This window comes from Notamacropus eugenii, chromosome 1 (assembly GCF_028372415.1).
Source record: "Notamacropus eugenii isolate mMacEug1 chromosome 1, mMacEug1.pri_v2, whole genome shotgun sequence".
NCBI lineage: Eukaryota > Metazoa > Chordata > Mammalia > Diprotodontia > Macropodidae > Notamacropus > Notamacropus eugenii.
Genome location: NC_092872.1, coordinates 183,245,140 through 183,268,230, shown reverse-complemented (window position 1 = coordinate 183,268,230; position 23,091 = coordinate 183,245,140). Strand labels below are relative to the sequence as shown.

The 23,091-nt window shown below is 38.6% G+C and overlaps 1 pseudogene; it reads left to right on the top strand.

The window, feature by feature from the left end:
- LOC140510322 (heat shock cognate 71 kDa protein pseudogene) overlaps positions 1-22,645 on the top strand; it is a 35,907-nt pseudogene extending 13,262 nt beyond the window's left edge.
- The last annotated feature ends 446 nt before the right edge of the window (positions 22,646-23,091 follow it).

Below are 23,091 nucleotides of genomic sequence, written 5' to 3'. Positions count from 1 at the left end.
GATAAGCTTGGGTGAATTTTAAAAAATAGCACTATCAATAACCAGCATATTTAACTAATGGTGTGTATGAAGAGATCTATTCAGCAAAAGGTCCTATAGCAATTAAATGACAGCGGCAGAATTTATTCTTTGCTCTCCTTGTCTCTGCCCTGATTTCATAGCCATGTGACAACCATAGACTTACAACAGCCTCTGACTGTGCTGCTCACTCCCCCCTCCTTGTTTCTTCCCCTTGCTATGGCCTCTCCAAATCCTACCCATTCTTCAAGACCCCTTTTAACCCTCACCTCCTCCAGGAAGCCTTCTTTGACAGCTGCAGTCACCAATTATTTCTTCCCTGCATGACCACTGAGAATGATTAATTTTTTCACTACTTGATTTTGGCACTTGATTTTATATATATGTGTGTGTGTGTGTGTGTGTGTGTGTGTGTGTGTGTGTGTGTGTGTGTATTTATATATATATATATATGTGTATGTGTATGTACGTATTGTGTATATGAATATATAAAATCTAGCACTTTATTATGTTCAGTCTTGAACAGCTTGCTGTTCTTGCACAGCTTTCTAATTATTCATGTGAATAAAGGTCTTCTCCACTACCACCCCCCAGAAAAAGTTTGCAGGGTTTTTTGTAGGGCATGGAAGATGTCATATAAATCTTATAACTTTAAGAGGTAAAAAGATCCTCAGGAACTCGATCAATTAGAATGTACAAGAAAGTCAAACCCATTGGGTAGAAGTTTTTACAGATGGGGAAACTGAGAAGTTTTCTTTTTTATAGAAAATATAATATAGAATATTATTATCTATATCTATATCTATATAATATCTATATATATTTCCCTATAATATAGGGAAATATATCTATCTATATCTATATATATCTATATATATTTCCCTATAATATAGGGAAATAAAACTCATCATCAGCTTTTTTATAGAAAAAGTTTTCTTCTTTATAGAAGTAAAGTGATTTGTCCAAGGTCACACCGTTACTTAGTGGCATAGCCAAAACCAGAATTTAGATATTTAGGAGCTTTTAATTGATCCTTATTTCTCAGCACCATGAGGGGACTTCATGATTACATATAAAATCATTGCAAACCAGATCTGAAAGGGACCTTGCAAATAACATAGGGCACATCTTCATTTTAAACAGAAAGTGTGACACAGAAAAGGGAAATGACTCACCCAAAGCCACATGGTGATAAGAGCTAGAACTCAAAATTAAGTCTTCCAGGAGTCTCTGGGGATATTCCCTATTACTTCTGTCCTGTGATATACATATATGCGTTATCACTACACTCTACAGCCCAGTCCAGCCAAACTGATCTCATTGATGCTTCTCACATGGACACTCTACACCCTCTGCATCATCCGTCCCTATCCTTGGAATGCACCCTAACCCCACTTCTGACTCTTAAACTCCCTTATTTCAAAACCATTCCAGGGATACTTTCTAACTAAAGTCTTTCCTGATCTCCATAGCCATTAGTGCCTCCCTCCCCAATTTACCTTTTATTTGTTTTTGGATATACTTTTTAATGTATGTGTTATCTCCCCTGGTAAGCTCCTGAAGGGCAGGGCTACTTCATGCTTATCTTTGTATGCCCAAGCACCTAGTACAGTGATTGGAATGGGATAAGTGCTTAACAAATGATCCACAGAAGCATGAGCCCAGGTAATCTGTTTATGTTTCTCACTAACTATATAGAACATTGGGTCTTTTATAAAACAGACTTGACTTGTGCGCATGGGGCTTTGTAAGAAACAATCACTGACCAATATCAACTATATATGTACCCACATAAAGAAAAATGATACCTTTGGTTCTTACAGAGGCAACAAACTATTCAGCAAATATTTATTGTATTCCTACTATGTGCAAAGTGCTAACCAAGAGTAATGCAGATCTACAGCGTGTGTGTGTTCATCCTTCGTTGCCGAAGAAGACCATGCCATCAGAGAAATAATGACATGACTTGCACTTGAGTTTGTTTGGAGTGAGGGACGGCTGTGCAGGCCACCAGCCTCACTTCTCCTCCAGAGCCATCTGAGTCCATCAGGATGACTGGAGATGACCCAGGATGAGGCAATTGGGATTAAGTGACTTGCCCAAGGTCACACAGCTAGTGAGGGTCAAGTGTCTGAGGTGAGATTTGAACTCAGGTCCTCCTGACTCGTGCACTTGTGCTCTATCTACTGCACCACCTAGCTGCCTCTGCAGATCTACAGTAGTGGGGGGAAGAAGGAAGGAGTGTGCCTATGAAGCAACACAATGCAAAACTCAGAGAAATGAGAGCAGACCTCAAGGAAACAAGACCAACATATATAATGCATGTTTATATCAGCATTGCAGGTGCTTATGGTCTTACAAAATATACGTGAACCTCTGAGATGAAGTAAGTCTTCATGGAACAGGTGGGATAAAAAAAAAAAACTAGAAAAAGAAGAGCTTATGCTCTCAGTAGACAGAAAACACAAGTTTGGCCTTAGGGAGCCAAAAATAGGTTCACCTGGTTGGAAGAAAAAGAGGCATGAGCAGAAACCTGGAAGATCCCTTTACGCTGAAGGAGGGAAAATGAGGAGGAGAGAACAGAAATATGAGTAGATGAAGGAAAAGTTTTAATATGGAGAAGTTGCACAATTTAAAGACAAAAACAAAAGTCCTTTCCTGACTGTGTAGGAATAACTGGACTTCTGTGACATAGGCTACAATAAGATCAAGGTGGTGATTCCTCTCCATGAAGAGGCAGGAGTGGAAAGAGTCCTAAACTATGTCTGCATACAAGACACCTGAGTTCTGTGCCCACTCCTACCACTGACTACCTGGGTAGTCATTTCTCCCTTCTAAGCCTCTATCATCTCACCTGTAAAATGAAGGTATTTGACTGGGTAATCCCTAAAGTTCCTTCCAGTTCCTTGATTTTATCAGTTTTATGGGCCAAGAGTGTTAAAAAACTTTGCATGTTTATCCAAATAGCTGAGGAGGGTCGGAGGCGGGGAAGGGAAAAGGAATGTGTCATTTTTCAAGAAACCAATTATCAGAATTTCAAGGTTTGGTCTCAATATATATTCACAAATATCTGGGGGATAGCCGCAATGTGCCAGATTAAAAATAAATCACTTTCATGTGATTAATGTTGCCATATTCCCAAACATTGTCACTCGGTCTCATCTGACAGGCCTTCTCTAGGCTGAAGAGAATGATATGACAAGTGTTGTGATTGGACAAAATATGACAAAGTTACAATTCTTTAGAGTGTCTGGCGGCTTTGTGTTCCATTGATTCATATTTAAATCAGATTTCGAGTGGATGAAAGGAATGTACAATAAGTCAGCAAGTGGAGGGAGACAGACGTTATCACCCACACAGAAATCATCAGGGACTTCGGCAGCTGCCAATAATTGGGGGAGGGCTCATCAAAGTAGAAGCAAATGAATTATGTTCATCTTTACACCAGCTTGGAACAATGTTAAATACAATCCTGCCACTGTATTAAAGCTCGGATCCCTGCCACAGAGCTGATGATGAGTTTTATTTCCTTATAGCAATGCAGATTGTTATGACTGAGAAGCAGCCTGGCCTACTAGTGAGATGACTGAACTTGGAGCCATAAAGAGCTGGTGTTTTAAATTCTGCCTAGAAACTTGCTAGTTGTATGACCCTGGGGAAGTCACTTAACCTCTGTGCACTTCAGGCGTCTCCCTATGACTTATCTGTTAAGTCAGTGGTTGCTTAGGGAGGTTGATACAGTGATTTCTCTCTCATACTGAGAGTGCCTTATGCTGACAATATGAATACATAGCAAGGAAAAATATAATCCCTGAGAAAGAAATTGAGCCTAAAGGAAGGAAAATCAAATAGTATGGACAACATCTGTAAGTCTGTCACTGCTCAGCTGAGACTTTTTAGAAAGGTATGCTTAGCATCAAACATTGGCCTTAAAATGACTTTTTCTGCTGAAATGTGTGATGTATGTGTACTTATCCCCTCTCCATCTCAATTTCGCAGGATCACAGATTCTCCAAATGGGGAGGAGCCCCAAAGTTCATCTATCCAAACCCAAATTTGATCAGGAATTTATTCGATAATGTCCTGGGTGAGTGGTCATCCAGCTTTGCTTGAAGCCCATTAGTGAGGGGAAACCTTCCCTCTCCAGGCAGCCTATCAGTTAGCTGTAATTAGGAGGAAGTCCTGTCTTATATTAAACTTAAACCTCTCTAACATCTGCTGATTACTTCTGACCCTGACCTCTGAGGCCAAGCAGAGCAAGGTTAATAACTCTTCTAAATGAGAGCCCTTCAGATACTTGAAGACAGCCACCGTGGCCCCTCAAGTCTTCTTTGTTCTAGGCTGAATATTCCCACTTCCTTCTTCTGACCTTTATATGATTTGAACCTATGGATGTCCTCCAGTTTTGTCAACATCCAACCTAATGCTTCAGATCCTAGAGGAATAACTAGAAAATAACCAGTACAACAGAACTAATAGCTCATTTGTCCTGAACACTATGTCTTTCTAATGTAGTCTGAAATCCCACTCACTTTCTTGAGCTGTACTTAATACTTTGGATACATATGGAATTTGCAACCCACTAAAACCCCCACGTCTTTTCAGATAAACTACTATCTAGCCATGCCTCCCCATTGTATACTTTTGAAATTCAGTTTTTGCTTGTTAATTTGTAAGAATTTACATTTATTTCTATGAAATTTCCTATTATCAGATTCAGTCAACACTCTGGTGTGTTGAGATTTTTTAAAGACTTGACTGCATCTTATCTGTCACTAGCAGCTTTTCTCATTTGTAAATCTGATGAGCATGCCATTTCTCCCTTTGTCTGAGTCACTGAAACTATTTTAAATAGCACAGGGTCAAACACTGACCCTTGGGCCACACAACTAAAGATGACTTTCCAAGATGACCCCCAAGGCATTGATAATTATTCTTTGGACTAGATCATCCAAGCAATTCCAAATCCACTTGTCTGTATATATTAATCATTTAAGCCCACATTCCAAGAATCATTTTCAACTGTAGTTTTCAACTAAAATGTAGGTGAACTATAACCATAACATTGCTCTGATCTATAAAGAAATAGAATTTCTTACGGAAGGAAATGAAATTAGTCTCATAAACGCCATTCTCAATGAAGCCAGGCTGGTTTTTTTTAATCACTGTTTCCTATTCTAAACATCCATTAACCATCCCTTTAATAACACATTCATGAATTTTGCCAGGAGTTGAAGTCAAGTTCACTGGGCTTCTACTGTATTCCCTTTTTTGAACATGTAGACAATATTATCATTCTCTCTTAACTGTCCTTCCTTTGGACCCTTTGAAATTTGTTCTCCTAAGATCCCCATTAATAATGTCCTAAAATGTGCGAAGAATAAAACACAGTATTCCAAATGTGTTTTCCCACCCATTCATCACGATCATTCAGCTTATTATTGGTGATGTAACTTAATAATAACATTTGTTTCTTTTTTCGTTATCCAGGTCATTGGAACCTGGTAATAAATTCAGCAAAATCAATTAAGTGTTTTCATATTAACTCCTTACTTATCTGTGGTTTCAAATTCCCATTAGATTTTTTTTCTCTCTCTCTTCTTTCCAGCCTGAAGACTTTTCCCTTTGACAGGGAAAGCTGAAACAAAATAAGAGTTGAGCAACTCTGGGTCCTCTTCATCATTAGCTGTCATTGCCCCCATCAAACTACCCTTTCTTTCTTCCCTTCCCCAATATAACTAAGCCATTTCTTTTTTTTGGGGCATTCTTGGCATTCCTAGCAAGTGCCAGCTCATTCTGAGCTTTAGCACTCATAATGCTTTTCCTATAGAACCACACCATGCTTTTCTACTGATCTTCCATTATCTACTCTTACCGTATTCTTTACATGGTTCAGTGCATACAGTGTGGGATTTTGAGTCTAAATTCACATTCTGTCTCAGATTCTTACTAACTGTGTGATGTCCTCCAGCTTTGGGCAAATCACTTAACCTCTGTCAGTCTCAGTTTCTTCAGTAAAGTAAAATGAGTGTAATAATAGCACTTAACTCCCATTTTCATCTTTTAAGAAACTAAGCTGGTCAATTACTTCTCTATGTAACTGTATTAGTCTACAAAACAACAATGCACAAACTTTTCCCTTCTTGTTAGAATTGTTTCTCTGTATCTTCAGAATTTCATTCTTAAGAATTTCCATATCATTGTTAGACTAAATTCCCCTATAAAATTGCAATACATGGGATCCTACCTACCATTTGAAAATCTGTTCCTTCCTATCAGACTCTTTCCAGCGGTCCTTTCTTTTCTATAATAATTCTAAGATAGAACTGTCATTTTAAGTGAGTGTTTCTATTATTTCTACTTCAGCAATCAGTTCCTCCTTTCTTGGGAGGATTAGTTCAGCGGACCAGATCCTTTTGATCTGCTTTGATTCTTCTAGCTTTTGAAGACAATTACTAGGTGCTCAGCTTTTTGGTAAGGAAGACTTCCAGCAGATTAATAACTGAGGTCTCCCATAATTCCAGACTTATGATTTTTTTCCTGAATTCATTTGATTCTTCCTTCTGTCCAGACAGTCTAGAGTATACACCAATAACAATATACCTTCTTTCTATCCTTTATTGATCTTCACCCAAATGCTCTCCTCTGCTCCTCTAGTTCCTAGATTTCCTAACATAAATATACCTTCTTATATATCCCCCTTGTATCTATTCTCTTTTTTTTTTCTTATAGATTTGCCCTTCCACAATCATTTTTCCACATATAGGTTCCATCCTAAGAAATCTCAGTGATAACTGGAAGTTGTATTCTTGGATTTGTTCATATTTTTTCCCTTACATTGTAGCTTCTTAATAGTGTCCAGCTTAGTGGGTAATTTTCCTCTCCCCCCTCCTTTCAGCTTAAAATACTTATTGTTAGAGTTAAAAGCCTTCAGAGTTCTCATGTATAAGAAAAGAGGGTTAGATTGGATAATGTCTAAGGTCCCTCCTGATTTGTGATCCTATAATCCTATGAATCATAGGTTAAGTCAGAGACATTGCCCCCTGCCACCACTAGGAAGCCATGGTTTTCAGGAAGGATACCATTTGCAGGGTTAAAAACATCTCAGTACTTGACCCCAGTTTCACAAATTCATCCCTAAGGAGTGAAGAACCAGTCTCATCTCTGCCTTCCACTGCCACAAAAATGTAATCCATAAAAGCTAAATTGATCTTTCACTCCTATTGGAAAATCCCACTTGGTTTGACTCTTTCTCAGTCCTTTCTCTGGCTTTACCCTCTGCTCTAAAGCTCTTTCTCCTCACTGCAGGTATGAGGGTATTCTCAGTAGCCTCTACCTGAAGCCTTCCTAAATCTCACAAAGGCATTCTGCACTATCACCACCACCAGCACCATGACCTTGAAAATAAGACAAGTTTCATCCCTACTTCCTCAGTGATTCTTACGATGCACAATGCATTAAAAATCCATTAGGTTCTAGGGAGATAAGCTTTGGAAACTATTTCAAACTGTGTGACCCTAGATAAATCATTTAACCTCTATGTATCTCAAGTAACTCCTTATGAATGGACTACTATGTCAAGCCAGATGGATGGGGAGTCTATCTGGAATACCCTGCATTGCTGAAATCACAAAGCTTTTTGTGTACCTCTGCTATAGTGAAAAAACACTAGTTTGGAGAACTTGGGTTTGAGCTCTAGCTACTTGCAACCTGTATGATCTTGGATGATCTTTTGATGATCTTTTTGATGATCTTTTATGATCTTCTTTTTTTTTACCTCAATTCCTTTATTGTGAAATGAAGGTTTTGAGTGACATCATACCTAAGATCCCTTCCACTTCTAAATTTTTTGATCTGGGTTATGTCTCTCTCTGAACGTTGCTATATTTTTACTAGAGTACTGTTGTACTCTATGGACAAATGTCTAAAGGACATCTATGCTGTCCTTTAAAAAAATTTCAGTGCCAATTCACATGAGAGTCCCTGCTCCCCCCAAGACAATGAAAAGAAAACATCTCTACAATTTTGAAAATCAGACGCAGAAGTTTGGTGAGCTATGTGTTTATAAGTAGCTGGTCTTGGTTGCTCCACCCCTGGCAATGAGCTAGGTGCTTTCAAAATCCTGGGAGATAACAAGCTTTCCATAATGTTCTCTGATCTGAAAATCAGACCAAAAAAGAACATTTCCAATAGTGTACAAATTAACACCATCCCCTGGTTCTTCTTTCTTTCCTACAATATTTCAGGCAGTGAGAGAAAGGCCCTTGCCTGATCAGACAAGATGACTTACAACAGCGGCCATAGAAAGTACAAGAGTTTGTTTGCCTGCTTTCCCTCCTCAAATCACCAACAATCTCCCTTATATTTGCTGACATTTCCTTTGGCAATGTCCATTCCAGTCATAAAATCATTCATTATTTCTACGAAATATAAAACTAGGTAAATGACTTTAGGACATGGGTTCTTAATCTGGGGTCCATGAGCTTTAAGAAATAATTATGTAATTATAACTCAATATAATTGGTTTCTTTTGTAATCCTATGTATTTTATTCTATGTATAATTTTTTTTTTAAAAAATTAACTGCCAAAGGGATCCATGACACCCAAAAAGGTTAAGAGCTGGGTCTCAGAAGAATAATATCACAAGTGTATAATGTTAATTAGAGTTAAAAAGCTTCCCTGCCCATTAATAGGCCTCACCTGGAGCTCATTAAGCGGAGATTGATTAGGGGAAGCTTGTTCTGTAGGCACACCTACACATTTTGCTAATTAATGAGGCACTGGGTCATGAAGGTCATGCGCTCCGGCTCTGAAAAGTTTATATATACTGTGAGGTGAGCTTTTGCTTTGGGGGCTTGGAAGCAGGTTCCTGTGCCAGGTGAGACTCTGGGTAGCAGTGACCCCCTGCCTTTGAAAACCCAGATGTTGGTGCTTCTCTCTCTGGTAATGGTCAGACAGTTGGATCTATCTATTGATCTATGATGTATGTAATGCTTATGGTCAGACAGTTAGAAGCCCCGTCTGTTGGTCTTTATTTCTCTGCTTACATTTTCTCTATTGGCATATGTGATTAAAGCAGATTGTTGATTCCTCAAAAGTTGCTTTCCTTTTAGAAAAGCAGATCTAAGAACCTGTACAGCTGACCCTCCTGTGTATACTGGGTACTTACTGTTACAAAGTGGTGGTCCTTCAGCTCAATGATGTTCAACTTCATATTAAATTGTAAAGGTAAAACAATTTGGAATTGTGCAAAGTAAATTAAATGATCAAATCCTTTGACCTACACTAACTTCCACTATTAGGAATATATCCCAAGGAGGTCAATGACAAAAACAAAGGTTCCGTATATACTATGTATTTATAGCAGTGCTTTTCTCTGGTAGCAAAGAAATGGAAACAAATCAGATGCCTATCAATGGATAAAAAAAAGTTATGATACATTAATATAATGAAATGTTATTTTGTAGGGGGCTAGGTGGTACAGTGGATAGAGTACCACATCTTGAGTGAGGAAGATTCATCTTCCTGAGTTCAAATCCAGCTTTGGATACTTCCTAGCTGTGTGATCCTGGGCAAGTCACTTAACTCAGTTTGCCTCAATTTCGTCATCTGTAAAATGAGCTAGAGCAGGAAACGGCAAACCACTCCAGTATCTCTGCCAAAAAAACCCCAAATGGGGTCACAAAGAGGCAAAAACAAATTTATTATGTATAATGAATAATAAATATGATAAACACAGAGCAGCATTGGAAGACTTATATGACCCGATACAAAATGAAGTAACTCGAAACAAGAAAATGATAGACATGATAATGATAACATAAATGAAAAGAAAAATACAAAATAATCAAAGCCAATGCCATGAAATTATGATAACCAAGCCTGACTCTGAAGAAGAGATGTGAGAAGATACCTCAGCCTCCTTCTTTGCAGAAGTGGAAGAGGACCCCAATTGATAAATGGTCAAAAGAAATGTATGAATAGGCAGTTTTCAGAGGAAGAAATAAAAGCTATCTATAGTCATATGAAAATATGCTCTAAATTACAATTAGAGAGATACAAATCAAAATAACTTTGAGGTACCAAGTCACACATCAGATTGGCTAACATGACAAAAAAGGAAAATGATAAATGTTGGAGAAGATGTGGGAAAGTTGGAACACTAATTCATTGCTGGTGGAGTTGTAAGCTGATCCAACCATTCTGGAGAGCAATTTGGAATGCCCAAAGGGCTACAAAAATGTTCACAGCCTTTGAGACCCAGCAATACCACTCCTAGGACTGTATCCCAAAGAGATCAGAAAGAATGGAAAAGGACCCACTTGTACAAAAATATTTGCAGCAGCTCTTTCTGTGGTGGCCAAGAACTGGAAATTGAGGGGAGATCCATCAATTAAGGAATAGCTGAACAAGTTGTGGTATATGAATGTAATGGAACACTATTGTGCTGTAAGAAATGATGAGCAGGCAAACTTCAGAAAAACCTGGAAAGATGTATATGAACTGATTCTGAGTGAAGTGAGCAGAACCAGGAGAACATTGTACACAGTAACAGCCTTAGTATGGGATAACTGACTTTGATAGACTTAGCCCTTCTAAGCAATGTAAAGACCTAAAACAATTCCAAAGGACTCATGATGAAAAATGTCATCCACATCTAGAGAAAGAACTATGAAGTCTGAATGGAGAGCAAAGCGGATTATTTTCCTTTTTGTTTAGTTTTTTTTTTCTCATGGTTCCTCCCATTTGTTCTAATTCTCCTATGCAACATAACTAATGTGAAAACATATTTAATAGAAATGTATATGTAGAGCTTACATCAAATTGCACACTGTCTTGGGGTGGGAGGGATGTAGGGGCAGAAAATTTAAAATTTATGGAAATGAATGTTGAAAACTAAAAATAAATTAATTAGTTTTTTTAAAAAAGAGAAGTGGAAGAGGAGCCTAAGGATGTGGAATACTGCATGTGCCAGACTGTTTCAATTTCTTGGGTAGTTTTCCTGAAATTACTTTCCCCTCTCATTATTCTTATTATATGGAATGGGTCTCTGAGAAGGAGAGGAGGAGGGAGCAGAGATACATTGGTGATATATGAAAAAAAGATATCAATAAATACTTATTTACCAAAAAATATGCCTTTATCTTAGCGAGTAGAACTGGTCATTACAATAACTTTGCAATTTCCAGAAGGTCATATCAGCTACTCTCCTCTTGTTCTATTGTGGACCCAGTTTGTATTTTCAACAACCATTTGAAACACAGAGCAAGTAGGATCGTAAATTTAGAGACAGGAAGGACTTCAGAGGCCAACTGGACCAGTCTCCTCACTTTACATATGAAGAATTTGAGGCGTTGAGAAGTCATGTGACTTTCTTAGGGTTACATAGATTACTAGCATCAGGGGCATAATTTTAAGCCAGGTTCTCTGATTCCAGACACAGTGATTATTCCACAGTATCAAAATGCTTCCTTAAATATACTGGTGGATAAAGTCTCCAGGTTGACCACATAACTACACATATGATAGTCTGAACAATAAGTCTTCCTTATCCATTTAGTTATTCCTGGGTGGTTAGTTAGGACAAGCACTTATGGCTGATTGTGGACCATACCTCACCAACACATGATTCACTGAGTGATATGGAGCAGAGGTAACAAACACACAGCCTGCAAATCTCCCAAGTATGGCTTGAATCAGATTATAATGTTTTGGGAATTAACAAAATAAATAAAAATACAATACGACATAGACAATATACGTTTGCAATTTCTAAGTAAATCTATACCACAAAGGGATCCATTTCCATTTGAGTTTAACATCATTTGAATTTAATTTAGAGAACACCAGAGTCCGCTGCTGTTTGTTAACTCTTAAAGAACATTCGATTTGGTCAAGAAATATTATCTTCCAAGGAAGTTTTTCATCATAAGGGGCAGCGAGGTGGTGCAGTGGTTAAAGCACCAGTGCAGGAGTCAGGAGGACCTGAGTTCAAATCTCACCTCAGACACTTGACACTCACTAGCTGTGTGACTTTGGGCAAGTCACTTAACCCCAATTGCCTCATCCTGGGTCATCTCCAGTCATCCTGATGAATACCTGGTCACTGGATTCAGATGGCTCTGGAAGAGAAGTGAGGCTGGTGACCTGCACAGCCCTCCCTCACTTAGAACAAAGTCAAGTGCAAGTCATGTCGTTATTTCTCTGGGACGAACACACACACACATACATCATCATAAGGGTTGTTCTCCAATAAAGTGTTTCCCAAGTATATCTCAAAATTACATGAAATTCCTTGAAAAATATAATGCCAGAGCTAGCTTTGTTCAGCAACCTTCTAATGATTAATAGCCAGTAAGGCATAATTATAAGGACAATAGCAATCAGTAATTATATATCACTTTAAGGTTTGCAGATACTGTACATAGGGTACCTCATTTGGGAAACATACTTACCAAAGAATACAAAGTTTAAATCAGAAAGGAATGAGGTCTTTTTAAAAATTGTATATTTTATTCTAAACTTAAGAAATAAAATAAGCATTTCCATAACATAGTAGATTGGGTAGGGGTGGGAGAGTAGGTAGGAAAGGATGATTGCACATGAAACTACAACTATATTGGTACAACTTCCCATTCCTTTTAAACATGTATTAAAGTTATCATGTAACTTTCTTTTTTCCCTTTTTTTCTTCCCTCTCCCCCCCCACCCCACCCTAAAGATGGCTACCAATAGACACATATATGTTAAATCATCATGTACAAATTTCTGTTTATCAGTTCTTTCTCTGGATGCAGATGTTGTCTTCATAGGTTCTTTGTAGTCGATTTAGGTATTTATAATAGTCAAAATAGCTTAGTCGCTCAAAGACATTCTTAAAACAATATTGCTGTTATGGTATACCACCTTCTCCTCATTTCGCTCTTCGTTATTTCATGCACATCTAGCCATGTTTTTCTAAGATCGTTGAGCTCATCACTTCTTATAGCGCAGTAGTGTTCCATCATGATCATATACCACAGCTTGTTCAGCCTTTCCCCAGTTGATAGGCATCGCCACAATTTTTGGTTCTTTACCATCACAAAGAGAACTGCTATAAATAGTTTAGAACATAATAGGTTCTTTTAAAAGAGGGTGAGGCCCTCCAAGGGCTTCTGTCTGTGGATGATGTTGTGCTCACTAAAATGAGCCTCCTAAAGAGGTGAAAATCAAATTACCCAAATCAAAAATTGGAAGAAAGATTTCGCAAAAATAGGAGGAGAAAGGAAAATGAAGAAAAACATCAGAAACTCCAGCTAGGTAGGCACTAGGTGGTGCAGTGGATAGAGTCCTGGGCTTGGAATCAGGAAGACTCCTCTTCCTGATTCCAAATCTGGCCTCAAACACTTTCTAGCTGTGTGACCTCGGGCAAGTCACTTCACCCTGTTTGCCTCAGCTTCCTTATATGTCAATTGAGCTGGAGAAGGCAATGGCACACCACTTCTCTCTGCTAAAAAGACCCTAAATTCAGACACAACTGAAATATAACTAAACCACAATCAGAGGCTACTATTGCAATTACATACCAGTTCAGTTCAACAACTATTGATTAGCACTGTGATGAATAAAGAAGGTTAAGATGAGAAAAGAAATATGAGGGAGTGACAGTGTCACTGATCTGGCAGTCAGAAGACTTGAGTTCTAGGTCTGACTCTGGAACTAGCTGTGTGATATTGGGCCAATCACAGTCTCCTGCAGCAGGATCCTGGTGGGTGTTCTTACACATATATGGCTCTAACTACTTAGAGTTACAGGAGAGAGAACAATGACCTGAATTTGAGTGTCAGTCCTGCCTCTTAGTGGATGATAAACAAGACCTTAGTTTCTTCATCCTAAAAATTATGGGATTAGACAAACTGACCTTTAAATTCCCTTCAAATGCTATGATCTTAAGCTACAATGGAAATCCTAGTAGGACCTTAAAGTCTAGTTGAAGATAGGAATCACATACATTAAACAGATCAAGACAAGGCAGTTAGAATATTACCAAGGGCCAAACTGTATGTAATTAAGTGACCAGCTGCGTGGTCTTAGAAATGAGCATTATGGACCTTTGGAAACGGAGAGATTAATGTTAGCTGGAGTTAGCAGGGAAGACTTCCTGGAGGTAGAAAAATATTGATAGGTCTTAAAGGATTTAAAAGATAATGGCTTCAGGGTTTTAGATAATTCCCTGAAAGAACTTCTTAATCTCTCAGACCAAGCCCTACTTCAGATGGATGATACCTGGGGTACCCACTGGCTCAAGATGATGACATGAGCCTTATCCCTAGATCAACCAGCTTCAGAAATAACAGCAGGGCTCAAATTTAATATATATTTTTAATATTCTGCACACATACCAAAAAGCATAGCTATTTACTGCCTAAATATAGCACTGATTGCTGGGTTCAGTGTTTATTCTAATTCGTGCAGGTTCATAAAGTCCACTTTAGACGAAAATGAGGCTGACTCACATATGTAAAAGAAAATCAGTTCATATTTACAGGCCCCATAAAACCTACTGCATAGATTTAGGTAGAAAGATACATCAAATGCATATACAACTTAACCCAGCTGCCTGATAAGCTCTCTCTCTCTCTCACTCTCTCTCTCTCTCTCTCTCTCTCTCTCTCTCTCTCTCTCTCTTCACCCCCCCCCCCCCCCCCCCGCCACGTGCACGCACACACAGGGCAAAGGAGTATACAATGCACTTTAGAAAAAGGTCTACCAAAAGAATTATGTTAACGGTTTGGGTGCTTATGGGCATGAATTTAAATATTTGGAAAATTCACAATGTAGAATAGCTCTGCTGCTCTAACAATGCCAGATAATTTTGCATGTATACGCACATACATGCATGTGAACACACATGTACACAAGCTAACTAAAACTCAGTTGCTGGGAAGGAGCAAGTAGCATCAGATTTGAATACAACCATTTCTCTCAAGGAAAGTCACCACTTTTCTTTCATACTGTGGATCTGGAGTTTGGGGTGAATTTGTTATCAGCCACCATGTTGCATTCTGAGTGGAGCATACTGTCAATGAAACATTGGCTTTTCTCTGAAATCTAGTTCTGTACCACTCTAATATCTCATCATGGACTGGCAGCAATTCTGTTTCTGAAGACTCTAGTAGGAGAGCAGAAGTTCTAACAGGTTATACCAAGCTACAAAGACGTCAGATATCCTACAAACCAAGTGGCACTGCTGCTCATGGACCAACACCAGGAGGAAGTACTGAGAGGTCGATTCCCAGGAGGTTGTATGGCCATTATGTGGAAACCAATGGCCATGGCTACCATCTAGTAGAAACTTACATCTTCAGGGTAATGGGGTTGGGGAAGAGAAGACCAGGAGACAAGCAAAGAGTCTGAATTGTATAAAGCATGTAAAAAAACTAAGCTAGAATAAACTCAAAGTCAAACTTTCCAGGTCATGGCTTAATGTATCATGAACTAAGAGATATGTGCTATAAAGAAGCACTCACTGCATAAGGAAAGCAAGACTGGCATAGTATAAAGAATAGGACTAGGAATCAGGACATACAGGGTCAAAGATTTAGAGCTAGGAGGGGCCTTGAAGATCATCTAATTCAGGGTTTCTTTACTTATGGTCTATGGATAAATTTCAGGGAATCTATTAAACCTGGATGGGAGAAAATTACATCTTTTTGTTCACTAAACGCTAACTACCATTTAACATTTCCTTCAATTATTCATTTTTAAAATAAAAATATAATTTATGTAGGACTTTAAGTTTTGCAAAGCACTCTTCATATGTTATCTCATATATTATCATCCTCTTTTTGCAGCTAAAGAAAATTTAGTTGAGAGGATGAGTGACCTGTCCAGGGTCACAAAACTTAAAAGTGTCTGAGGTAAAATTGAAACACAGATCTTACCAACTTTAGGTCCAACACTCTGTCCACCGCACCATCTCAAGATATTTAGTTTTTACCAGTCTGCCAAAGGGGTCTTTGACACACACACACACACACACACACACACACACACACACACACACACACACACACACACACACACACACACACACAAGAACTTCTGATCTAAAACTGTGAAAGACTTCGCAACTCTGATCCAAGACAATTCCAAAGAACTCATGATGAAAAATGCTATCCGTCTCCAGAAAGAGCATGGAGATTGTTGTGCAGATTGAAGTGTACTTTTTTCACTTTATTTTTCTTGGTTGTTGTTTGTTTGTTTTTTCTGTGTTATCTTTTGTAATATGCCTAATGTGGACATATGTTTTACATGACTTAATGTATATAATCTATATCATGTTGCTTTCCTTCTCCAGGAGTGGGAAACAAAAGGGAGGGGGAGAATTTGGACATTAATTGTTTTAAAAAAAATTAATGTTAAAAATGTCAATGTAGTTGGGAAATATGTTTAAGTATATGTTTTTTTAAAAAGAAAAACCTCTGATCTAATTTAACTTCTCATCTTGAAAAAAAAAAGATATAATGAAGGTAAATGATTTGCCTAAGCTCTTAGGATGCACTTGAAGTAAAAAACATAGAACCTCTGACTCCAAATTCAATGGCCCTCCACTCTAGACCCTTCCTGAATTCTTATCCTAGGTCTCTCATGAAGTCATCAAAATGTCAACAATTTACTGTGTGACCTTGGGCAAGTGGCTTCCCTTTTCTGAGTTATAGTGACCTCATCTATTGAATGGGGAACATTCTGTTCTAAAATTGCCTGATTTGGGGAAAGCCAATGCTGGAGAGAGAGAATCAATGCTCTCCCCTTACAAATGCTCTGATCATCTTCATACGTGGCATTTCTGTTCCAAAGACTATTTCTCATATCTGCCAGTCTTCTCTCTGATTTCCCTAAAAGCCCTTCATCTCCACAGTTGTCTCCTTTTTAGTACTGCCTGTCACCACCAAGCCTGTCACTGTTCCATTTTAAATCACCAGATACTTTGCTGCTTACTAAAAGAGAGGAGGAAAAATGCAGCAAAATCCTCTTTCGTTGTTATTTTTATGGACATGGGTAATGCTGTTTGGGCCATTAAGCTACTTTTGTAATCTGTATGCAGCAAGAATTCCTTGATTTCTGCAAAAATTAAAATGTGCCGCTGAGAAGCAATATCCCCCAGTTTTTGCATAAGCAGGGACTGGAGCGCATGGGAAAACAAGTATCAGTTAACACAGTTCTTTTTGCTGCAAACCTGAATGCTTTTCTCCAGCAGGAGAGCCTGGGGGGTAGAATGAACAACATACCTCCTCCTTTCCCCTCCTTCCAAAAAAACTCATTCCTATCAGAAGTCACATGTATACTGCCTGGAATCCCACTTTTAGGGATTCATTCCTTTGGGTCTATAGGCTCTTGGGAAAAAGAGAATTTCTTCCCCTCTTATCAGCTAACAAATAAGAGGGAGATTAGTTTGAGGAGTTATTAGATTTTTCCAAACTTGACATCTAGGCCCCATATGAATAGAAAACAAGAGAAATACTTGGGAGTTTAAAGGAAACAGTCAGATGGGCAAGAGGTTTACCAAGAGGCATCAAAGACAAACTTTGTCTATTTCATGCCTTTGATCTTTCAGTAGAGACATGGGTAGAGTTATCTGTGGTCATTTCATCTGAAACAAATACCTACTATTTTCTCATTAAAAGAAAGTGTCTATGAATGGATTGAGAAGAAATCTGCAACCTCTGCAGTTGTTCAAGTCACTTACTCTATCTCTCTGGGTCTCAGTTTCTTCATCTGAAAAAAACAAGGAGGGTGAACTTACTTTACTAGCTGTGTGAACAAGTCTTAACCATTGGCTGCCTCGGTTTTCTCATCTGAAAAATTGGGATAACATTAGCACCTATCTCTCATGGTTGTGGTGAGGATAAAATGAAATAATGCTTTGTTAAGCACTTTGTAAACCAAACACCTATATATGAATACCATCTAGTACTAAGATGATCATTTTTAAACCTATAGCTTTGGCCTTCCTGGTGTTAATATTTAGTAGAATTCCAACAGTTACTAATTTATAAATTCTATTGAAATATCACTAGACACTCAGTCCACCGTATCCATAAACATTTGGGACAAGTACTACAGATCAATAATGAATTGTGACCAGGGCTGAATTAGAGAAAGAATGAACTATATTGTATTGTAAATTATGCCATACTTTTAACTGTTTCAAGCTACTCCTCTACACAAAAACCTATCTTTTAAAGGCAGTTATTTTGCCAGTACTGAATAGTAATAAATATGGGAACACCACATTTGAGGAATCGGTGTTACCAGTGACCCAAAGGGAAATGGAAGCATTCATGATAAGGGGGAAAAACAGACTACAACATACTTTGAATGATGACAACCCTTAAGAAGTAGTTAAACTTATACAAATGAGGAAATGTGTGATGGAAAATGGAGATAGACAGATTATGTGCTGTTGGTGAAGGATAACCAGTAAACAGCTGAAGTCTCATACTTTACTGGATCTCATAAGATGTAAAAAGAGCTAAAATAAATGTTTGGTGGATTTTCTCTGGAGGATGTATAGAAAAATATGGACAAGAATAGCAATTCAATTCAATAAACGTTTACTAAATACCTACTGTATACTGGGAAGATAGGAGGTACAGTGGATAGAGTGCCAGGCCTGGAGTCAGGAAAACTCATCTTTCTGAGTTCAAATCTAGCCTCAGATGCTTACCAGCTGTGTGACCCTGGGCAAGTCACTTAGCCCTGTTTGCCTTGGTTTTCTCATCTATAAAATGAACCAGAGAAGGAAATGGCAAACTGTCCCAATATCTTTGCCAAGAAAACTCCAAATTGGGTCACGAAGAGTCAGACCTAACTAGACAACAACAAAAAATTCCAGACATTACGCTAGATGCTGTGCACACGAAAAACAGAAACAGGGCAGTATAATTAGGCCAAGTATAATGAACCTCAGATTAGGAAGTACAAAAAGCACATAAAAATGGGTATTAGGAAAATAAAAGTCAAGAGAAGTGAACACATATAAAGAGAGCAAGAGCAGGTCTAAACAATGACAAAACAAAGAAGATAAAATGAAAGTCATTAATGTCAGAGGTGGAACAAGAATCCCCCTCTTCCTGACCCACAGGCCAGTTCTTTATCATTAGTTTATGCTGTAACCTTAGACTGCATTTGCAGAATGAGATAGGAGATAATCCCATTGTTCTCTGCTCTGGTCAGACCACATTTGGAGTATTGTGTTCAGTTCTATCACCTTTCTAGAAGGATATTGACCAACGGAAGCAAGGTTGGGGGAAATGACCAGGTTGGTAAGCAAACTGGAAGCTCTGTCATATAAGGAAGAGTTGGAGGAACTAGGTGTGTTCCACTTGAAAATAGAATACTTGAGAGGGAATAACTGCCCTCACTTATTTGAAGGATTGTTATGTGGTAGAAAAATTAAGACTCATTTTGTCTCACCTCAGAGACCAGGCCTAGAAGCAATGAAGTTGAATTTCAGAGACAGATTTCAGTTCCATGTAAAGGAAAGATTTGTAAAAATTAAAATTGTCTCAAAGTGAAATGGACTCTCCCACAAGAATCCCCATCACCAGAGAGCTTCAAGAGAAGACTACATGTCTACTTGTTAGGCGATTTGTGCTTCAGATTTAGATTTAACTGGATTACTTGAAAGATTCTTTCCAATTCCATGCATCTATGATTGTTTTCAGGGCATGATTCTGTTCATCTTTACCCTCCCATTTCTTGGGCTACTCCATTCCAGGAGTTCCCCAGCTCTCATAGGATTTTTTAAAATTTATTTATTTACTTTAAGTTTTCAACATTCATTTCCACAAAATTCTGAGTCCAAATTTTCTCCCCATCTCTCCTCTCCCCCCAAAAATGCAGTGCATTCTGACTGACCCTTCTAACAACGAGCCCTCCCTTCTAACACCCCTCCCTTTCCTTATCCCCATCTTCTCTCTTGTCCTGTAAAGCAAGATAATTTCTACACCCCATTACCTGTGTTTCTTATTTCCCAGTTGTATGCAAAAACAATTCTGAACATTTGTTCCTAAAACTTTGAGTTCCAACTTCTCTTCCTTCCCCCTCCCCGCCCATCCCCACTGAGAGGCAAACAATTCAATATAGGCTATATATGTGTAGTTTTGCAAATGACTTCCATAAATCATGTTGTATAAGACTCACTATATTTCCCTCCATCCAATCCTGCCCCCCCACTTCTGCTATTCTCTCCTTTGACCTTGTCCTTCCCCAAGAGTGTTTACTTCTAATTGCTCCCTCTTCCCATTTGCCTTCCCTTCCATCATCCCCCCGACCCTGCTATACCCCTTCTCCCCTACTTTCCTGTAGTTTAAGATAGATTTTCATACCAAATTGAATGTTCATGTTATTCCTTCCTTGAGCCAAATGTGATGAGAGTAAGCTTCACTTTTTACCTCTCACCTCCCCCCTTTTCCCCTCCATAGGAAAAGCTTTTTCTTGCATCTTCTATGAGAGATAATTTGCCCCATTCCATTTCTCCCTTTCTCCTCCCAGTATATTCCTCTCTTACCCCTTAATTTTATTTTTTTAGATATCATCCCTTCCTACTCAACTCACCCTGTGCTCTGTGTGTGTGTGTGTAAATATGGGAACACCACATTTGAGGAATCAGTGTTACCAGTGACCCAAAGGGGAATGGAAGCATTCGTGATAAAGGGGATAAACAGACTACAACATACTTTGAATGATGACAACCTTTAAGAAGTAGTAAAACTTATAAGTAGTAAAACTTATACAAATGAGGAAATGTGTGATTGAAGTTCACAGATACTGAGAAAAGTTTCGGGAGTTACAAATATTGTCTTTCTATGTAGGAATATAAACAGTTCAACTTTAGTAAGTCCCTTGTGATTTCTCTTTCCTGTTTACCTTTTCATTCTTCTCTTGATTTTTGTATTTGAAAGTCAAATTTTCTTTTCAGCTCTGGTCTTTTCAAGAATGGTTGAAAATCCTCTATTTCACTGAATGACCATTTTTGCCCCTGAAGTATTATACTCAATTTTGCTGGGTAGGTGATTCTTGGTTTTAATCCTAGTTCTGGAATATCATATTCCAAGTCCTTCATTCTCTTAATGTAGAAGCTGCTAGATCTTGTGTTATCCTGATTGTATTTCCACAATACTCAAATTGTTTCCTTCTGACTGCTTGTAATATTTTCTCCTTGACTTGGGAACTCTGGAATTTGGCTACATTATTCCTAGGAGTTTCTCTTTTTGGATCTCTTTCAGGAGGTGATCAATGGATTCTTTCAATATTTATTTTGCACATTCTTACCATTAAAGATGGTATCTTTGAGGTCAAGTCCACAGTTGGGGACACCCACTTGGGTGGAGAGGACTTTGACAACCAAACGCTCAACCATTTCATTGCCAAATTCAAGCAAAAGCCCAAGAAGGACATCAGTGAGAACACAGGGCTGTTAGCCGTCTTCACCCTACTTGTGAACATGCAAAACTCACCCTCTCTTCCAGTACCCAGGCCAGTATTGAGATTGACTCCCTCCATGAAGGTATTGACTTCTATACATCAATCACTCAAGCCCGTTTCAAAGAGCTGAATGCTAATCTCTTCTGTGGCACACTGGACCCTGTGTAAAAGGCCTTAAGAGATGCCGAACTAGGTAAATCACAGATTCATGACATCATCCTGGTAGATGGTTCCACTCAAATTCCCAAAATCCAGAAGCTTCTGCAAGACTTCTTCAGTGGCAAGGAGCTCAAAAAGAGTATCAATCCTGATGAGGCTGTTGCTTATGGTGCAGCTGTCCAGGCTGCCATTTTGTCTGGAGATAAATCTGAGAATGTACAGGACTTGTTATTGTTGGATGTCACTCCTCTTTCCCTTGGAATTGAAACTGCTGGTGGAGTTATGACTGTCCTGATCAAACATAATACCACCATCCCCACCAAGCAGACACAAACATTTACCACCTATTTAGACAACCAGCTTGGTATGTTTACTCAGATTTATGAAGGTGAGAAGGCAATGACAAAGGATAACAACCTGCTTGGCAAATTTGAGCTCACAGGAATCCCCCCAGCACACAGAGGTGTTCCTCAGACTGAAGTAACATTTGACATTGATGCAAATAACATTCTAAGTGTTTCTGCTGTGGATAAGAGCACAGGCAAGGAGAACAAGAGCACCCTCACCAATGATAAAGGATGTCTGAGCAAGGAAGACATGGAGTGTATGGTCCAGGAGGCTGAGAAATACAAGGCTGAGGATGAGAAGCAGAGAGACAAGGTGTCTTCCAAGAATCCTCTTGAATCTTATGCTTTCAACATGAAGGCTACAGCGGAGGATGAAAAACTGCAAGGCAAAATTGGTGATGAAGACAAACAGAAAATCCTTGACAAATGTAATGAAATAATCAACTGGTTGGATAAGAACCAGACTGCTGAGAAGGAAGAATTTGAGCATCAGCAGAAAGAGTTAGAGAAGGTCTGCAACCCCATCATTACCAAGCTGTACCAGAGTGCAGGGAGCATGTCAGGAGGCATGCCTGGTGGATTCCCAGGGGGTGGAGCAGCCCCATCTGGAGGTGCTTCTTCTGGACCCACTATTGCAGAGGTAGACTAAACAACAGAAGAAAGCGCATTGCACACAGCTTTCCAAAAATTGAAGGACCCAAAATTTGTAGCCTAGCCAGTAGCAGTTCAAAAGTAACATTTAAGGTACTGTGTAAATCTGGGCATTCTGAATACTTGAATGTGTGCAAAGGGAGAAAAGTGAACAACATTGTACTTTATCAGTATTGTAAACAAGTGGAAATGCAATTCTTGTCCTAGGGAATAAAAACTATTTAAAATTGAAAAAAAAATATTTATTTTGCCCTCTGGTTCCAGAATATCAGGGCAGTTTTCCTTGATAATTTCCTGCAAGATGATATCTAGACTCCTTTTTTGATCATGACTTTCAGGTAATCCCATAATTTTTAAATTGTCTCTCCTGAATCTATTTTCCAGGTCAGTTGTTTTTCCAATGAGATATTTCACATTATCTTCCATTTTTTCATTTTTTTGGTT